Source organism: Ipomoea nil, unplaced genomic scaffold (assembly GCF_001879475.1).
Source record: "Ipomoea nil cultivar Tokyo-kokei standard unplaced genomic scaffold, Asagao_1.1 scaffold3392, whole genome shotgun sequence".
NCBI lineage: Eukaryota > Viridiplantae > Streptophyta > Magnoliopsida > Solanales > Convolvulaceae > Ipomoea > Ipomoea nil.
Window position 1 is genome coordinate 1 of NW_017619820.1, and position 19,196 is coordinate 19,196.

Sequence of the window (19,196 nt, forward strand, 5' to 3'; positions counted from 1 at the left end):
CTAAAAGAATTGGATTTAACTTATCTTTTGTGTTAATGTCTATTTGCATACTATATGCCGTATACCCCAATCACCTGATGACGACATTGCACCCTTGCACTCCCTATTCACTGCTAAGATATCATTTAAACCACACAAGAGATCAGATGTCAGCAAAACTGCACTAAAAAGATCATGTGCATTGGATTTTACCAAGAGGGTGTTGGTTAGAATCGAACAGGTTTTCTTCAAGAAAATATAAATTCTATTTTATTGATATATAGACGGTTTGGCCGAGTGGTCTAAGGCGCCAGATTTAGGCTCTGGTCCGAAAGGGCGTGGGTTCAAATCCCACAGATGTTTAAAAATATCCCTACGCTCTCCATTGTATTTCACTCCATGAAAAACAATTACTTAACAGCAAAATACGAAAATTAGTAGAAAAAAGGTTAGTCAGTCATTAATGTTTATTTTTTTTTTTTAACAGAATTGATGGTAAATAATAAATATATTGTAACTTCTAAAAGAATTGGATTTAACTTATCTTTTGTGTTAATGTCTATTTGCATACTATATGCCGTATACCCCAATCACCTGATGACGACATTGCACCCGTGCACTCCCTATTCACTGCTAAGATATCATTTAAACCACACAAGAGATCAGATGTCAGCAAAACTGCACTAAAAAGATCATGTGCATTGGATTTTACCAAGAGGGTGTTGGTTAGAATCGAACAGGTTTTCTTCAAGAAAATATAAATTCTATTTTATTGATATATAGACGGTTGGCCGAGTGGTCTAAGGCGCCAGATTTAGGCTCTGGTCCGAAAGGGCGTGGGTTCAAATCCCACAATATTTAAAAATATCCCTACGCTCTCCATTGTATTTCACTCCATGAAAAACAATTACTTAACAGCAAAATACGAAAATTAGTAGAAAAAAGGTTAGTCAGTCATTAATGTTTATTTCTTTTTTTTTTTAACAGAATTGATGGTAAATAATAAATATATTGTAACTTCTAAAAGAATTGGATTTAACTTATCTTTGTGTTAATGTCTATTTGCATACTATATGCCGTATACCCAATCACCTGATGACGACATTGCACCCGTGCACTCCCTATTCACTGCTAAGATATCATTTAAACCACACAAGAGATCAGATGTCAGCAAAACTGCACTAAAAAGATCATGTGCATTGGATTTTACCAAGAGGGTGTTGGTTAGAATCGAACAGGTTTTCTTCAAGAAAATATAAATTCTATTTTATTGATATATAGATGGTTTGGCCGAGTGGTCTAAGGCGCCAGATTTAGGCTCTGGTCCGAAAGGGCGTGGGTTCAAATCCACAGCCGTCAAGAGATGTTTAAAAATATCCCTACGCTCTCCATTGTATTTCACTCCATGAAAAACAATTACTTAAACAGCAAAATACGAAAATTAGTAGAAAAAAGGTTAGTCAGTCATTAATGTTTATTTCTTTTTTTTTTTTAACAGAATTGATGGTAAATAATAAATATATTGTAACTTCTAAAAGAATTGGATTTAACTTATCTTTTGTGTTAATGTCTATTTGCATACTATATGCCGTATACCCCAATCACCTGATGACGACATTGCACCCGTGCACTCCCTATTCACTGCTAAGATATCATTTAAACCACACAAGAGATCAGATGTCAGCAAAACTGCACTAAAAAGATCATGTGCATTGGATTTTACCAAGAGGGTGTTGGTTAGAATCGAACAGGTTTTCTCAAGAAAATATAAATTCTATTTTATTGATATATAGACGGTTTGGCCGAGTGGTCTAAGGTGCCAGATTTAGGCTCTGGTCCGAAAGGGCGTGGGTTCAAATCCCACAATGTTTAAAAATATCCCTACGCTCTCCATTGTATTTCACTCCATGAAAAACAATTACTTAAACAGCAAAATACGAAAATTAGTAGAAAAAAGGTTAGTCAGTCATTAATGTTTATTTCTTTTTTTTTTTAACAGAATTGATGGTAAATAATAAATATATTGTAACTTCTAAAAGAATTGGATTTAACTTATCTTTTGTGTTAATGTCTATTTGCATACTATATGCCGTATACCCCAATCACCTGATGACGACATTGCACCGTGCACTCCCTATTCACTGCTAAGATATCATTTAAACCACACAAGAGATCAGATGTCAGCAAAACTGCACTAAAAAGATCATGTGCATGTGCATTGGATTTTACCAAGAGGGTGTTGGTTAGAATCGAACAGGTTTTCTTCAAGAAAATATAAATTCTATTTTATTGATATATAGACGGTTTGGCCGAGTGGTCTAAGGCCAGATTTAGGCTCTGGTCCGAAAGGGCGTGGGTTCAAATCCCACAGCCGTCAAGAGATGTTTAAAAATATCCCTACGCTCTCCATTGTATTTCACTCCATGAAAAACAATTACTTAAACAGCAAAATACGAAAATTAGTAGAAAAAAGGTTAGTCAGTCATTAATGTTTCTTTTTTTAACAGAATTGATGGTAAATAATAAATATATTGTAACTTCTAAAAGAATTGGATTTAACTTATCTTTTGTGTTAATGTCTATTTGCATACTATATGCCGTATACCCCAATCACCTGATGACGACATTGCACCGTGCACTCCCTATTCACTGCTAAGATATCATTTAAACCACACAAGAGATCAGATGTCAGCAAAACTGCACTAAAAAGATCATGTGCATTGGATTTTACCAAGAGGGTGTTGGTTAGAATCGAACAGGTTTTCTTCAAGAAAATATAAATTCTATTTTATTGATATATAGACGGTTTGGCCGAGTGGTCTAAGGCGCCAGATTTAGGCTCTGGTCCGAAAGGGCGTGGTTCAAATCCCACAGCCAAGAGATGTTTAAAAAATATCCCTACGCTCTCCATTGTATTTCACTCCATGAAAAACAATTACTTAAACAGCAAAATACGAAAATTAGTAGAAAAAAGGTTAGTCAGTCATTAATGTTTATTTCTTTTTTTTTTTAACAGAATTGATGGTAAATAATAAATATATTGTAACTTCTAAAAGAATTGGATTTAACTTATCTTTTGTGTTAATGTCTATTTGCATACTATATGCCGTATACCCCAATCACCTGATGACGACATTGCACCCGTGCACTCCCTATTCACTGCTAAGATATCATTTAAACCACACAAGAGATCAGATGTCAGCAAAACTGCACTAAAAAGATCATGTGCATTGATTTTACCAAGAGGGTGTTGGTTAGAATCGAAAGGTTTTCTTCAAGAAAATATAAATTCTATTTTATTGATATATAGACGGTTTGGCCGAGTGGTCTAAGGGCCAGATTTAGGCTCTGGTCCGAAAGGGCGTGGGTTCAAATCCCACAATGTTTAAAAATATCCCTACGCTCTCCATTGTATTTCACTCCATGAAAAACAATTACTTAACAGCAAAATACGAAAATTAGTAGAAAAAAGGTTAGTCAGTCATTAATGTTTATTTCTTTTTTTTTAACAGAATTGATGGTAAATAATAAATATATTGTAACTTCTAAAAGAATTGGATTTAACTTATCTTTTGTGTTAATGTCTATTTGCATACTATATGCCGTATACCCCAATCACCTGATGACGACATTGCACCCGTGCACTCCCTATTCACTGCTAAGATATCATTTAAACCACACAAGAGATCAGATGTCAGCAAAACTGCACTAAAAAGATCATGTGCATTGGATTTTACCAAGAGGGTGTTGGTTAAATCGAACAGGTTTTCTTCAAGAAAATATAAATTCTATTTTATTGATATATAGACGGTTTGGCCGAGTGGTCTAAGGCGCCAGATTTAGGCTCTGGTCCGAAAGGCGTGGGTTCAAATCCCACAGCCGTCAAGAGATGTTTAAAAATATCCCTACGCTCTCCATTGTATTTCACTCCATGAAAAACAATTACTTAAACAGCAAAATACGAAAATTAGTAGAAAAAAGGTTAGTCAGTCATTAATGTTTATTTTTTTTTTTTTTTAACAGAATTGATGGTAAATAATAAATATATTGTAACTTCTAAAAGAATTGGATTTAACTTATCTTTTGTGTTAATGTCTATTTGCATACTATATGCCGTATACCCCAATCACCTGATGACGACATTGCACCCGTGCACTCCCTATTCACTGCTAAGATATCATTTAAACCACACAAAGAGATCAGATGTCAGCAAAACTGCACTAAAAAGATCATGTGCATTGGATTTTACCAAGAGGGTGTTGGTTAGAATCGAACAGGTTTTCTTCAAGAAAATATAAATTCTATTTTATTGATATATAGACGGTTTGGCCGAGTGGTCTAAGGCGCCAGATTTAGGCTCTGGTCCGAAAGGGCGTGGGTTCAAATCCCACAGCCGTCAAGAGATGTTTAAAAATATCCCTACGCTCTCCATTGTATTTCACTCCATGAAAAACAATTACTTAAACAGCAAAATACGAAAATTAGTAGAAAAAAGGTTAGTCAGTCATTAATGTTTATTTCTTTTTTTTTTTAACAGAATTGATGGTAAATAATAAATATATTGTAACTTCTAAAAGAATTGGATTTAACTTATCTTTTGTGTTAATGTCTATTTGCATACTATATGCCGTATACCCCAATCACCTGATGACGACATTGCACCCGTGCACTCCCTATTCACTGCTAAGATATCATTTAAACCACACAAGAGATCAGATGTCAGCAAAACTGCACTAAAAAGATCATGTGCATTGGATTTTACCAAGAGGGTGTTGGTTAGAATCGAACAGGTTTTCTTCAAGAAAATATAAATTCTATTTTATTGATATATAGACGGTTTGGCCGAGTGGTCTAAGGCGCCAGATTTAGGCTCTGGTTCGAAAGGGCGTGGGTTCAAATCCCACAGCCGTCAAGAGATGTTTAAAAATATCCCTACGCTCTCCATTGTATTTCACTCCATGAAAAACAATTACTTAAACAGCAAAATACGAAAATTAGTAGAAAAAAGGTTAGTCAGTCATTAATGTTTATTTCTTTTTTTTTTTAACAGAATTGATGGTAAATAATAAATATATTGTAACTTCTAAAAGAATTGGATTTAACTTATCTTTTGTGTTAATGTCTATTTGCATACTATATGCCGTATACCCCAATCACCTGATGACGACATTGCACCCGTGCACTCCCTATTCACTGCTAAGATATCATTTAAACCACACAAGAGATCAGATGTCAGCAAAACTGCACTAAAAGATCATGTGCATTGGATTTTACCAAGAGGGTGTTGGTTAGAATCGAACAGGTTTTCTTCAAGAAAATATAAATTCTATTTTATTGATATATAGATGGTTTGGCCGAGTGGTCTAAGGCGCCAGATTTAGGCTCTGGTCCGAAAGGGCGTGGGTTCAAATCCCACATGTTTAAAAATATCCCTACGCTCTCCATTGTATTTCACTCCATGAAAAACAATTACTTAACAGCAAAATACGAAAATTAGTAGAAAAAAGGTTAGTCAGTCATTAATGTTTATTTCTTTTTTTTTTTAACAGAATTGATGGTAAATAATAAATATATTGTAACTTCTAAAAGAATTGGATTTAACTTATCTTTTGTGTTAATGTCTATTTGCATACTATATGCCGTATACCCCAATCACCTGATGACGACATTGCACCCGTGCACTCCCTATTCACTGCTAAGATATCATTTAAACCACACAAGAGATCAGATGTCAGCAAAACTGCACTAAAAAGATCATGTGCATTGGATTTTACCAAGAGGGTGTTGGTTAGAATCGAACAGGTTTTCTTCAAGAAAATATAAATTCTATTTTATTGATATATAGATGGTTTGGCCGAGTGTCTAAGGCGCCAGATTTAGGCTCTGGTCCGAAAGGGCGTGGGTTCAAATCCACATGTTTAAAAATATCCCTACGCTCTCCATTGTATTTCACTCCATGAAAAACAATTACTTGAACAGCAAAATACGAAAATTAGTAGAAAAAAGGTTAGTCAGTCATTAATGTTTATTTCTTTTTTTTTTAACAGAATTGATGGTAAATAATAAATATATTGTAACTTCTAAAAGAATTGGATTTAACTTATCTTTTGTGTTAATGTCTATTTGCATACTATATGCCGTATACCCCAATCACCTGATGACGACATTGCACCCGTGCACTCCCTATTCACTGCTAAGATATCATTTAAACCACACAAGAGATCAGATGTCAGCAAAACTGCACTAAAAAGATCATGTGCATTGGATTTTACCAAGAGGGTGTTGGTTAGAATCGAACAGGTTTTCTTCAAGAAAATATAAATTCTATTTTATTGATATATAGACGGTTTGGCCGAGTGGTCTAAGGCGCCAGATTTAGGCTCTGGTCCGAAAGGGCGTGGGTTCAAATCCACAGCCGTCAAGAGATGTTTAAAAATATCCCTACGCTCTCCATTGTATTTCACTCCATGAAAAACAATTACTTAAACAGCAAAATACGAAAATTAGTAGAAAAAAGGTTAGTCAGTCATTAATGTTTATTTCTTTTTTTTTTTAACAGAATTGATGGTAAATAATAAATATATTGTAACTTCTAAAAGAATTGGATTTAACTTATCTTTTGTGTTAATGTCTATTTGCATACTATATGCCGTATACCCCAATCACCTGATGACGACATTGCACCCGTGCACTCCCTATTCACTGCTAAGATATCATTTAAACCACACAAGAGATCAGATGTCAGCAAAACTGCACTAAAAAGATCATGTGCATTGATTTTACCAGAGGGTGTTGGTTAGAATCGAACAGGTTTTCTTCAAAAAATATAAATTCTATTTTATTGTATATAGACGGTTTGGCCGAGTGGTCTAAGGTGCAGATTTAGGCTCTGGTCCGAAAGGGCGTGGTTCAAATCCACAGCGTCAAGAGATGTTTAAAAATATCCCTACGCTCCATTGTATTTCACTCCATGAAAAACAATTACTTAACAGCAAAATACGAAAATTAGTAGAAAAAAGGTTAGTCAGTCATTAATGGAAAATAAAAATTATAAAAAAACTTATCTTTTGTGTTAATGTCTATTTGTATATATGCCGTATACCCCAATCACCTGATGACGACATTGCACCCGTGCACTCCCTATTCACTGCTAAGATATCATTTAAACCACACAAGAGATCAGATGTCAGCAAAACTGCACTAAAAAGATCATGTGCATTGGATTTTACCAAGAGGGTGTTGGTTAGAATCGAACAGGTTTTCTTCAAGAAAATAAAAATTCTATTTTATTGATATATAGACGTTTGGCGAGTGGTCTAAGGCGCCAGATTTAGGCTGGTCGAAAGGGCGTGGGTTCAAATCCCACAGCCGTCAGAGATGTTTAAAAATATCCCTACGCTCTCCATTGTATTTCACTCCATGAAAAACAATTACTTAAACAGCAAAATACGAAAATTAGTAGAAAAAAGGTTAGTCAGTCATTAATGTTTATTTTTTTTTTTTAACAGAATTGATGTAAATAATAAATATATTGTAACTTCTAAAAGAATTGGATTTAACTTATCTTTTGTGTTAATGTCTATTTGCATACTATATGCGTATACCCCAATCACCTGATGACGACATTGCACCCGTGCACTCCCTATTCACTGCTAAGATACTTCAAACACTGCTAAAAAATCATGTGCGAAAATTAGGTATTGATATATAGAAAAGGATTTAGTCCGAAAGTTCATTAGATGTTATTTCTTTAAACAGCAAAATACGAAAAAGTAAAATTAACTTAACTAAAAAAAGGTTATCTTTTGTGTTAATGTCTATTTGCATACTATATGCCGTATACCCCAATCACCTGATGACGACATTGCACCCGTGCACTCCCTATTCACTGCTAAGATATCATTTAACCACAAAGAGATCAGATGTCAGCAAAACTGCACTAAAAAGATCATGTGCATTGGATTTTACCAAGAGGGTGTTGGTTAGAATCGAACAGGTTTTCTTCAAGAAAATATAAATTCTATTTTATTGATATATAGACGGTTTGGCCGAGTGGTCTAAGGTGCCAGATTTAGGCTCTGGTCCGAAAGGGCGTGGGTTCAAATCCCCAGCCGTCAAGAGATGTTTAAAAATATCCCTACGCTCTCCATTGTATTTCACTCCATGAAAAACAATTACTTAAACAGCAAAATACGAAAATTAGTAGAAAAAAGGTTAGTCAGTCATTAATGTTTATTTTTTTTTTTTTTAACAGAATTGATGGTAAATAATAAATATATTGTAACTTCTAAAAGAATTGGATTTAACTTATCTTTTGTGTTAATGTCTATTTGCATACTATATGCCGTATACCCCAATCACCTGATGACGACATTGCACCCGTGCACTCCCTATTCACTGCTAAGATATCATTTAAACCACACAAGAGATCAGATGTCAGCAAAACTGCACTAAAAAGATCATGTGCATTGGATTTTACCAAGAGGTGTTGGATAGAATCAACAGGTTTTCTTCAAGAAAATATAAATTCTATTTTATTGATATATAGACGGTTTGGCCGAGTGGTCTAAGGCGCCAGATTTAGGCTCTGGTCCGAAAGGGCGTGGGTTCAAATCCCACAGCAAGAGATGTTTAAAAATATCCCTACGCTCTCCATTGTATTTCACTCCATGAAAAACAATTACTTAAACAGCAAAATACGAAAATTAGTAGAAAAAAGGTTAGTCAGTCATTAATGTTTATTTCTTTTTTTTTTTTACAGAATTGATGGTAAATAATAAATATATTGTAACTTCTAAAAGAATTGGATTTAACTTATCTTTTGTGTTAATGTCTATTTGCATACTATATGCCGTATACCCCAATCACCTGATGACGACATTGCACCCGTGCACTCCCTATTCACTGCTAAGATATCATTTAAACCACACAAGAGATCAGATGTCAGCAAAACTGCACTAAAAAGATCATGTGCATTGGATTTTACCAAGAGGGTGTTGGTTAGAATCGAACAGGTTTTCTTCAAGAAAATATAAATTCTATTTTATTGATTATAGACGGTTTGGCCGAGTGTCTAAGGCGCCAGATTTAGGCTCTGGTCCGAAAGGGCGTGGGTTCAAATCCCACAGATGTTTAAAAATATCCCTACGCTCTCCATTGTATTTCACTCCATGAAAAACAATTACTTAAACAGCAAAATACGAAAATTAGTAGAAAAAAGGTTAGTCAGTCATTAATGTTTATTTCTTTTTTTTTTTCAGAATTGATGGTAAATAATAAATATATTGTAACTTCTAAAAGAATTGGATTTAACTTATCTTTTGTGTTAATGTCTATTTGCATACTATATGCCGTATACCCCAATCACCTGATGACGACATTGCACCCGTGCACTCCCTATTCACTGCTAAGATATCATTTAAACCACAAGAGATCAGATGTCAGCAAAACTGCACTAAAAAGATCATGTGCATTGGATTTTACCAAGAGGGTGTTGGTTAGAATCGAACAGGTTTTCTTCAAGAAAATATAAATTCTATTTTATTGATATATAGACGGTTTGGCCGAGTGGTCTAAGGCGCAGATTTAGGCTCTGGTCGAAAGGGCGTGGGTTCAAATCCCACATGTTTAAAAATATCCCTACGCTCTCCATTGTATTTCACTCCATGAAAAACAATTACTTAACAGCAAAATACGAAAATTAGTAGAAAAAAGGTTAGTCAGTCATTAATGTTTATTTCTTTTTTTTTTAACAGAATTGATGGTAAATAATAAATATATTGTAACTTCTAAAAGAATTGGATTTAACTTATCTTTTGTGTTAATGTCTATTTGCATACTATATGCCGTATACCCCAATCACCTGATGACGACATTGCACCCGCACTCCCTATTCACTGCTAAGATATCATTTAAACCACACAAGAGATCAGATGTCAGCAAAACTGCACTAAAAAGATCATGTGCATTGGATTTTACCAAGAGGGTGTTGGTTAGAATCGAACAGGTTTTCTTCAAGAAAATATAAATTCTATTTTATTGATATAAACGGTTTGGCCCACACTCTGGTCCAAGAGATGTTTAAAAATATATCCCTCACATGCTACTTAAACAGCAAAATACGAAATTAGTAGAAAAAAGGTTAGTCAGTCATTAATGTTTATTTCTTTTTTTTTTAACAGAATTGATGGTAAATAATAAATATATTGTAACTTCTAAAAGAATTGGATTTAACTTATCTTTTTGTTAATGTCTATTTGCATACTATATGCCGTATACCCCAATCACCTGATGACGACATTGCACCCGTGCACTCCCTATTCACTGCTAAGATATCATTTAAACCACACAAGAGATCAGATGTCAGCAAAACTGCACTAAAAAGATCATGTGCATTGGATTTTACCAGAGGGTGTTGGTTAGAATCGAACAGGTTTTCTTCAAGAAAATATAAATTCTATTTTATTGATATATAGACGGTTTGGCCGAGTGGTCTAAGGCGCCAGATTTAGGCTCTGGTCGAAAGGGCGTGGGTTCAAATCCCACAATGTTTAAAAATATCCCTACGCTCTCCATTGTATTTCACTCCATGAAAAACAATTACTTAACAGCAAAATACGAAAATTAGTAGAAAAAAGGTTAGTCAGTCATTAATGTTTATTTTTTTTTTTTTTTTAACAGAATTGATGGTAAATAATAAATATATTGTAACTTCTAAAAGAATTGGATTTAACTTATCTTTTGTGTTAATGTCTATTTGCATACTATATGCCGTATACCCCAATCACCTGATGACGACATTGCACCCGTGCACTCCCTATTCACTGCTAAGATATCATTTAAACCACACAAGAGATCAGATGTCAGCAAAACTGCACTAAAAAGATCATGTGCATTGGATTTTACCAAGAGGGTGTTGGTTAGAATCGAACAGGTTTTCTTCAAGAAAATATAAATTCTATTTTATTGATATATAGACGGTTTGGCCGAGTGGTCTAAGGCGCCAGATTTAGGCTCTGGTCGAAAGGGCGTGGGTTCAAATCCCAAAATGTTTAAAATATCCCTACGCTCTCCATTGTATTTCACTCCATGAAAAACAATTACTTAACAGCAAAATACGAAAATTAGTAGAAAAAAGGTTAGTCAGTCATTAATGTTTATTTCTTTTTTTTTTAACAGAATTGATGGTAAATAATAAATATATTGTAACTTCTAAAAGAATTGGATTTAACTTATCTTTTGTGTTAATGTCTATTTGCATACTATATGCCGTATACCCCAATCACCTGATGACGACATTGCACCCGTGCACTCCCTATTCACTGCTAAGATATCATTTAAACCACACAAGAGATCAGATGTCAGCAAAACTGCACTAAAAAGATCATGTGCATTGGATTTTACAGAGGGTGTTGGTTAGAATCGAACAGGTTTTCTTCAAGAAAATATAAATTCTATTTTATTGATATATAGACGGTTGGCCGAGGTCTAAGGCGCCAGATTTAGGCTCTGGTCCGAAAGGGCGTGGGTTCAAATCCCACAATGTTTAAAAATATCCCTACGCTCTCCATTGTATTTCACTCCATGAAAAACAATTACTTAAACAGCAAAATACGAAAATTAGTAGAAAAAAGGTTAGTCAGTCATTAATGTTTTTTTTTTTTTTTAACAGAATTGATGGTAAATAATAAATATATTGTAACTTCTAAAAGAATTGGATTTAACTTATCTTTTGTGTTAATGTCTATTTGCATACTATATGCCGTATACCCAATCACCTGATGACGACATTGCACCCGTGCACTCCCTATTCACTGCTAAGATATCATTTAAACCACACAAGAGATCAGATGTCAGCAAAACTGCACTAAAAATCATGTGCATTGGATTTTACCAAGAGGGTGTTGGTTAGAATCGAACAGGTTTTCTTCAAGAAAATATAAATTCTATTTTATTGATATATAGGTTTGGCCGAGTGGTCTAAGGCGCCAGATTTAGGCTCTGGTCCGAAAGGGCGTGGGTTCAAATCCCACAGCCGTCAAGAGATGTTTAAAAATATCCCTACGCTCTCCATTGTATTTCACTCCATGAAAAACAATTACTTAAACAGCAAAATACGAAAATTAGTAGAAAAAAGGTTAGTCAGTCATTAATGTTTATTTCTTTTTTTTTTTAAAAGAATTGGATTTAACTTATCTTTTGTGTTAATGTCTATTTGCATACTATATGCCGTACCCCAATCACCTGATGACGACATTGCACCCGTGCACTCCCTATTCACTGCTAAGATATCATTTAAACCACACAAGAGATCAGATGTCAGCAAAACTGCACTAAAAAGATCATGTGCATTGGATTTTACCAAGAGGTGTTGGTTAGAATCGAACAGGTTTTCTTCAAGAAAATATAAATTCTATTTTATTGATATATAGACGTTTGGCCGAGTGGTCTAAGGCGCCAGATTTAGGCTCTGGTCCGAAAGGGCGTGGTTCAAATCCCACAGCCGTCAAGAGATGTTTAAAAATATCCCTACGCTCTCCATTGTATTTCACTTTTCCATGAAAAACAATTACTTAAACAGCAAAATACGAAAATTAGTAGAAAAAGGTTAGTCAGTCATTAATGTTTATTTCTTTTTTTTTTAACAGAATTGATGGTAAATAATAAATATATTGTAACTTCTAAAAGAATTGGATTTAACTTATCTTTTGTGTTAATGTCTATTTGCATACTATATGCCGTATACCCCAATCACCTGATGACGACATTGCACCCGTGCACTCCCTATTCACTGCTAAGATATCATTTAAACCACACAAGAGATCAGATGTCAGCAAAACTGCACTAAAAAGATCATGTGCATTGGATTTTACCAAGAGGGTGTTGGTTAGAATCGAACAGGTTTTCTTCAAGAAAATATAAATTCTATTTTATTGATATATAGACGGTTTGGCCGAGTGGTCTAAGCGCCAGATTTAGGCTCTGGTCGAAAGGGCGTGGGTTCAAATCCCACAGCCGTCAAGAGATGTTTAAAAATATCCCTACGCTCTCCATTGTATTTCACTCCATGAAAAACAATTACTTAAACAAAAATACGAAAATTAGTAGAAAAAAGGTTAGTCAGTCATTAATGTTTATTTCTTTTTTTTTTTTCAGAATTGATGGTAAATAATAAATATATTGTAACTTCTAAAAGAATTGGATTTAACTTATCTTTTGTGTTAATGTCTATTTGCATACTATATGCCGTATACCCCAATCACCTGATGACGACATTGCACCCGTGCACTCCCTATTCACTGCTAAGATATCATTTAAACCACACAAGAGATCAGATGTCAGCAAAACTGCACTAAAAAGATCATGTGCATTGGATTTTACCAAGAGGGTGTTGGTTAGAATCGAACAGGTTTTCTTCAAGAAAATATAAATTCTATTTTATTGATATATAGACGGTTTGGCCGAGTGGTCTAAGGCGCCAGATTTAGGCTCTGGTCCGAAAGGGCGTGGGTTCAAATCCCACAATGTTTAAAAATATCCCTACGCTCTCCATTGTATTTCACTCCATGAAAAACAATTACTTAACAGCAAAATACGAAAATTAGTAGAAAAAAGGTTAGTCAGTCATTAATGTTTATTTCTTTTTTTTTTTTTAACAGAATTGATGGTAAATAATAAATATATTGTAACTTCTAAAAGAATTGGATTTAACTTATCTTTTGTGTTAATGTCTATTTGCATACTATATGCCGTATACCCCAATCACCTGATGACGACATTGCACCCGTGCACTCCCTATTCACTGCTAAGATATCATTTAAACCACACAAGAGATCAGATGTCAGCAAAACTGCACTAAAAAGATCATGTGCATTGGATTTTACCAAGAGGGTGTTGGTTAGAATCGAACAGGTTTTCTTCAAGAAAATATAAATTCTATTTTATTGATATATAGACGGTTTGGCCGAGTGGTCTAAGGCGCCAGATTTAGGCTCTGGTCCGAAAGGGCGTGGGTTCAAATCCCACAATGTTTAAAAATATCCCTACGCTCTCCATTGTATTTCACTCCATGAAAAACAATTACTTAAACAGCAAAATACGAAAATTAGTAGAAAAAAGGTTAGTCAGTCATTAATGTTTATTTCTTTTTTTTTTTTAACAGAATTGATGGTAAATAATAAATATATTGTAACTTCTAAAAGAATTGGATTTAACTTATCTTTTGTGTTAATGTCTATTTGCATACTATATGCCGTATACCCCAATCACCTGATGACGACATTGCACCCGTGCACTCCCTATTCACTGCTAAGATATCATTTAAACCACACAAGAGATCAGATGTCAGCAAAACTGCACTAAAAGATCATGTGCATTGGATTTTACCAAGAGGGTGTTGGTTAGAATCGAACAGGTTTTCTTCAAGAAAATATAAATTCTATTTTATTGATATATAGACGGTTTGGCCGAGTGGTCTAAGGCGCCAGATTTAGGCTCTGGTCCGAAAGGGCGTGGGTTCAAATCCCACAGCCGTCAAGAGATGTTTAAAAATATCCCTACGCTCTCCATTGTATTTCACTCCATGAAAAACAATTACTTAAACAGCAAAATACGAAAATTAGTAGAAAAAAGGTTAGTCAGTCATTACTTCTAAAAGAATTGGATTTAACTTATCTTTTGTGTTAATGTCTATTTGCATACTATATGCCGTATACCCAATCACCTGATGACGACATTGCACCCGTGCACTCCCTATTCACTGCTAAGATATCATTTAAACCACAAGAGATGCACTAAAAAGATCATGTGCATTGGATTTTACCAAGAGGGTGTTGGTTAGAATCGAACAGGTTTTCTTCAAGAAAATATAAATTCTATTTTATTGATATATAGACGGTTTGGCCGAGTGGTCTAAGGCGCCAGATTTAGGCTCTGGTCCGAAAGGCGTGGGTTCAAATCCCACAGCCGTCAAGAGATGTTTAAAAATATCCCTACGCTCTCATTGTATTTCACTCCATGAAAAACAATTACTTAAACAGAAAATACGAAAATTAGTAGAAAAAGGTTAGTCAGTCATTAATGTTTATTTCTTTTTTTTTTTTTTAACAGAATTGATGGTAAATAATAAATATATTGTAACTTCTAAAAAATTGGATTTAACTTATCTTTTGTGTTAATGTCTATTTGCATACTATATGCCGTATACCCCAATCACCTGATGACGACATTGCACCCGCACTCCCTATTCACTGCTAAGATATCATTTAAACCACACAAGAGATCAGATGTCAGCAAAACTGCACTAAAAAGATCATGTGCATTGGATTTTACCAAGAGGGTGTTGGTTAGAATCGAACAGGTTTTCTTCAAGAAAATATAAATTCTATTTTATTGATATATAGACGGTTTGGCCGAGTGGTCTAAGGCGCCAGATTTAGGCTCTGGTCCGAAAGGGCGTGGGTTCAAATCCCACAATGTTTTAAAAATATCCCTACGCTCTCCATTGTATTTCACTCCATGAAAAACAATTACTTAAACAGCAAAATACGAAAATTAGTAGAAAAAAGGTTAGTCAGTCATTAATGTTTATTTCTTTTTTTTTTTAACAGAATTGATGGTAAATAATAAATATATTGTAACTTCTAAAAGAATTGGATTTAACTTATCTTTTGTGTTAATGTCTATTTGCATACTATATGCCGTATACCCCAATCACCTGATGACGACATTGCACCCGTGCACTCCCTATTCACTGCTAAGATATCATTTAAACCACACAAGAGATCAGATGTCAGCAAAACTGCACTAAAAGATCATGTGCATGTGCATTGGATTTTACCAAGAGGGTGTTGGTTAGAATCGAACAGGTTTTCTTCAAGAAAATATAAATTCTATTTTATTTATATATAGATTTGGCCGAGTGGTCTAGGCGCCAGATTTAGCTCTGGTCCGAAAGGGCGTGGGTTCAAATCCACACAAAGAGATGTTTAAAAATATCCCTACGCTCTCCATTGTATTTCACTCCATGAAAAACAATTACTTAAACAGCAAAATACGAAAATTAGTAGAAAAAAGGTTAGTCAGTCATTAATGTTTATTTCTTTTTTTTTTTTAACAGAATTGATGGTAAATAATAAATATATTGTAACTTCTAAAAGAATTGGATTTAACTTATCTTTTGTGTTAATGTCTATTTGCATACTATATGCCGTATACCCCAATCACCTGATGACGACATTGCACCTGCACTCCCTATTCACTGCTAAGATATCATTTAAACCACACAAGAGATCAGATGTCAGCAAAACTGCACTAAAAAGATCATGTGCATTGGATTTTACCAAGAGGGTGTTGGTTAAATCGAAAAGGTTTTCTTCAAGAAAATATAAATTCTATTTTATTGATGTATAGATGTTGGCCGAGTGTCTAAGGCGCCAGATTTAGGCTCTGGTCCGAAAGGGCGTGGGTTCAAATCCCAGAATGTTTAAAAATATCCCTACGCTCTCCATTGTATTTCACTCCATGAAAAACAATTACTTTAACAGCAAAATACGAAAATTAGTAGAAAAAGGTTAGTCAGTCATTAATGTTTATTTCTTTTTTTTTTTTTAACAGAATTGATGGTAAATAATAAATATATTTTAACTTCTAAAAGAATTGGATTTAACTTATCTTTGTGTTAATGTCTATTTGCATACTATATGCCGTATACCCCAATCACCTGATGACGACATTGCACCCGTGCACTCCCTATTCACTGCTAAGATATTTTAAACCACACAAGAGATCAGATGTCAGCAAAACTGCACTAAAAAGATCATGTGCATTGGATTTTACCAAGAGGGTGTTGGTTAGAATCGAACAGGTTTTCTTCAAGAAAAATAAAATTCTATTTTATTGATGTATAGATGGTTTGGCCGAGTCTAAGGCGCCAGATTTAGGCTCTGGTCCGAAAGGGCGTGGGTTCAAATCCCACAATGTTTAAAAATATCCCTACGCTCTCTATTGTATTTCACTCCATGAAAAACAATTACTTAAACAGCAAAATACGAAAATTAGTAGAAAAAAGGTTAGTCAGTCATTAATGTTTATTTCTTTTTTTTTTTTTAACAGAATTGATGGTAAATAATAAATATATTGTAACTACTAAAAGAATTGGATTTACTTATCTTTTGTGTTAATGTCTATTTGCATACTATATGCCGTATACCCAAATCACCTGATGACGACATTGCACCCATGCACTCCCTATTCACTGCTAAGATATCATTTCAAACCACACAAGAGATCAGATGTCAGCAAAATGCACTAAAAAGATCATGTGCATTGAATTTTACCATGAGGGTGTTGTTTAGAATCGAAAAGGTTTTCATCAAGAAAATATAAATTCTATTTTATTGATATATAGACGGTTGGCCGAGTGCTAAGGTGCCAGATTTAGGCTCTGGTCCAAAAGGGCGTGGGTTCAAATCCCACAATGTTTAAAAATATCCCTACGCTCTCCATTTATTTCACTTGAAGTCTATTTGCATTACTATATGCCGTATACCCCAATCACCTGATGACGACATTGCACCCGTGCACTCCCTATTCACTGCTAAGATATCATTTAAACCACACAAGAGATCAGATGTCAGCAAACTGCACTAAAAAGATCATGTGCATCATTGGATTTTACCAAGAGGGTGTTGGTTAGAATCGAACAGGTTTTCTTCAGAAAATATAAATTCTATTTTATTGATATATAGACGGTTTGGCCGAGTGGTCTCAGGTGCCAGATTTAGGCTCTGGTCCTAAAGGGCGTGGGTTCAAATCACAGCCATCAAGAGATGTTTAAAAATATCCCTACGCTCTCCATTGTATTTCACTCCATGAAAAACAATTACTTAAACAGCAAAATACGAAAATTAGTAGAAAAAAGGTTAGTCAGTCATTAATGTTTTTTTTTTTTTTTTAACAGAATTGATGGTAAATAATAAATATATTGCAAACTTCTAAAAGAATTGGATTTAACTTATCTTTTGTGTTAATGTCTATTTGCATACTATATGCCGATACCCCAATCACCTTATGACGATTTGCACCCTGCACTCCCTATTCACTGCTAAGATATCATTTAAACCACACAAGAGATCAGATGTCAGCAAACTGCACTAAAAAGATCATGTGCATTGGATTTTACCAAGAGGGTGTTGGTTAAAATCGAACGGTTTTCTTCAAGAAAACAAAAATTCTATTTTATTGATATATAGACGGTTTGGCTGAGTGGTCTAAGGCGCCAGATTTAGGCTCTGGTCGAAAGGGCGTTCAAATCCCACAGCCGTCAAGAGATGTTTAAAAATATATCCCTACGCTCTCATTGTATTTCACTCCATGAAAAAACAATTACTTAAAAACAAAATTAGTAGATTTTTTTTTTTTAAACAGAATTGATGGTAAATAATAAATATATTGTAACTTCTAAAAGAATTGGATTTAACTTATCTTTTGTGTTAATGTCTATTGCATACTATATGCCGTACACCCCAATCACCTGATGACGACATTGCACCCGTGCACTCCCTATTCACTGCTAAGATATCATTTAAACCACACAAGAGATCAGATGTCAGCAAACTGCACTAAAAAGATCATGTGCATTGGATTTTACCAAGAGGGTGTTGGTTAGAATCGACACGGTTTTCTTCAAAAAAATTAAATTCTATTTTATTGATATATAGACGGTTTGGCCGAGTGGTCTAAGGCGCCGATTTAGGCTCTGGTCTGAAAGGGGTGGGTTTCAAATCCCACAACCGTCAAGAGATGTTTAAAAATATCCCTACGCTCTCCATTGTATTTCACTCCATGAAAAACAATTACTTAAACAGCAAAATACGAAAATTAGTAGAAAAAAGGTTAGTCACAGAATTGATGGTAAATAATAAATATATTGTAACTTCTAAAAGAATTGGATTTAACTTATCTTTGTGTTAATGTCTATTTGCATACTATATGCGTATACCCCAATCACCTGATGACGACATTGCACCCGTGCACTCCCTATTCACTGCTAAGATATCATTTAAACCACACAAGAGATCAGATGTCAGCAAAACTGCACTAAAAAGATCATGTGCATTGAATTTTACCAAGAGGGTGTTGGTTAGAATCGAACAGGTTTTCTCAAGAAAATATAAATTCTATTTTATTGATATATAGACGGTTTGGCTGAGTGGTCT

At 34.5% G+C, this 19,196-nt stretch overlaps 8 non-coding genes across 8 annotated transcripts; all 8 read left to right on the top strand.

Moving 5' to 3' along the window:
* Positions 1 to 262: 262 nt before the first annotated feature.
* TRNAL-UAG lies at positions 263 to 342 on the top strand. The gene has a single exon. It is a non-coding gene; the product is annotated as a tRNA-Leu (tRNA).
* A 3,443-nt stretch (positions 343 to 3,785) lies between these two features.
* On the top strand, positions 3,786 to 3,864 carry TRNAL-UAG. The gene has a single exon. It is a non-coding gene; the product is annotated as a tRNA-Leu (tRNA).
* A 434-nt stretch (positions 3,865 to 4,298) lies between these two features.
* On the top strand, positions 4,299 to 4,378 carry TRNAL-UAG. The gene has a single exon. It is a non-coding gene; the product is annotated as a tRNA-Leu (tRNA).
* Positions 4,379 to 4,811: 433 nt separating this feature from the next.
* Positions 4,812 to 4,891, top strand: TRNAL-UAG. The gene has a single exon. It is a non-coding gene; the product is annotated as a tRNA-Leu (tRNA).
* A 1,430-nt stretch (positions 4,892 to 6,321) lies between these two features.
* Positions 6,322 to 6,400, top strand: TRNAL-UAG. Its single transcript has one exon. It is a non-coding gene; the product is annotated as a tRNA-Leu (tRNA).
* Positions 6,401 to 8,017: 1,617 nt separating this feature from the next.
* On the top strand, positions 8,018 to 8,096 carry TRNAL-UAG. Its single transcript has one exon. It is a non-coding gene; the product is annotated as a tRNA-Leu (tRNA).
* A 6,338-nt stretch (positions 8,097 to 14,434) lies between these two features.
* On the top strand, positions 14,435 to 14,514 carry TRNAL-UAG. Its single transcript has one exon. It is a non-coding gene; the product is annotated as a tRNA-Leu (tRNA).
* Positions 14,515 to 14,870: 356 nt separating this feature from the next.
* On the top strand, positions 14,871 to 14,949 carry TRNAL-UAG. The gene has a single exon. It is a non-coding gene; the product is annotated as a tRNA-Leu (tRNA).
* Positions 14,950 to 19,196: the final 4,247 nt, after the last annotated feature.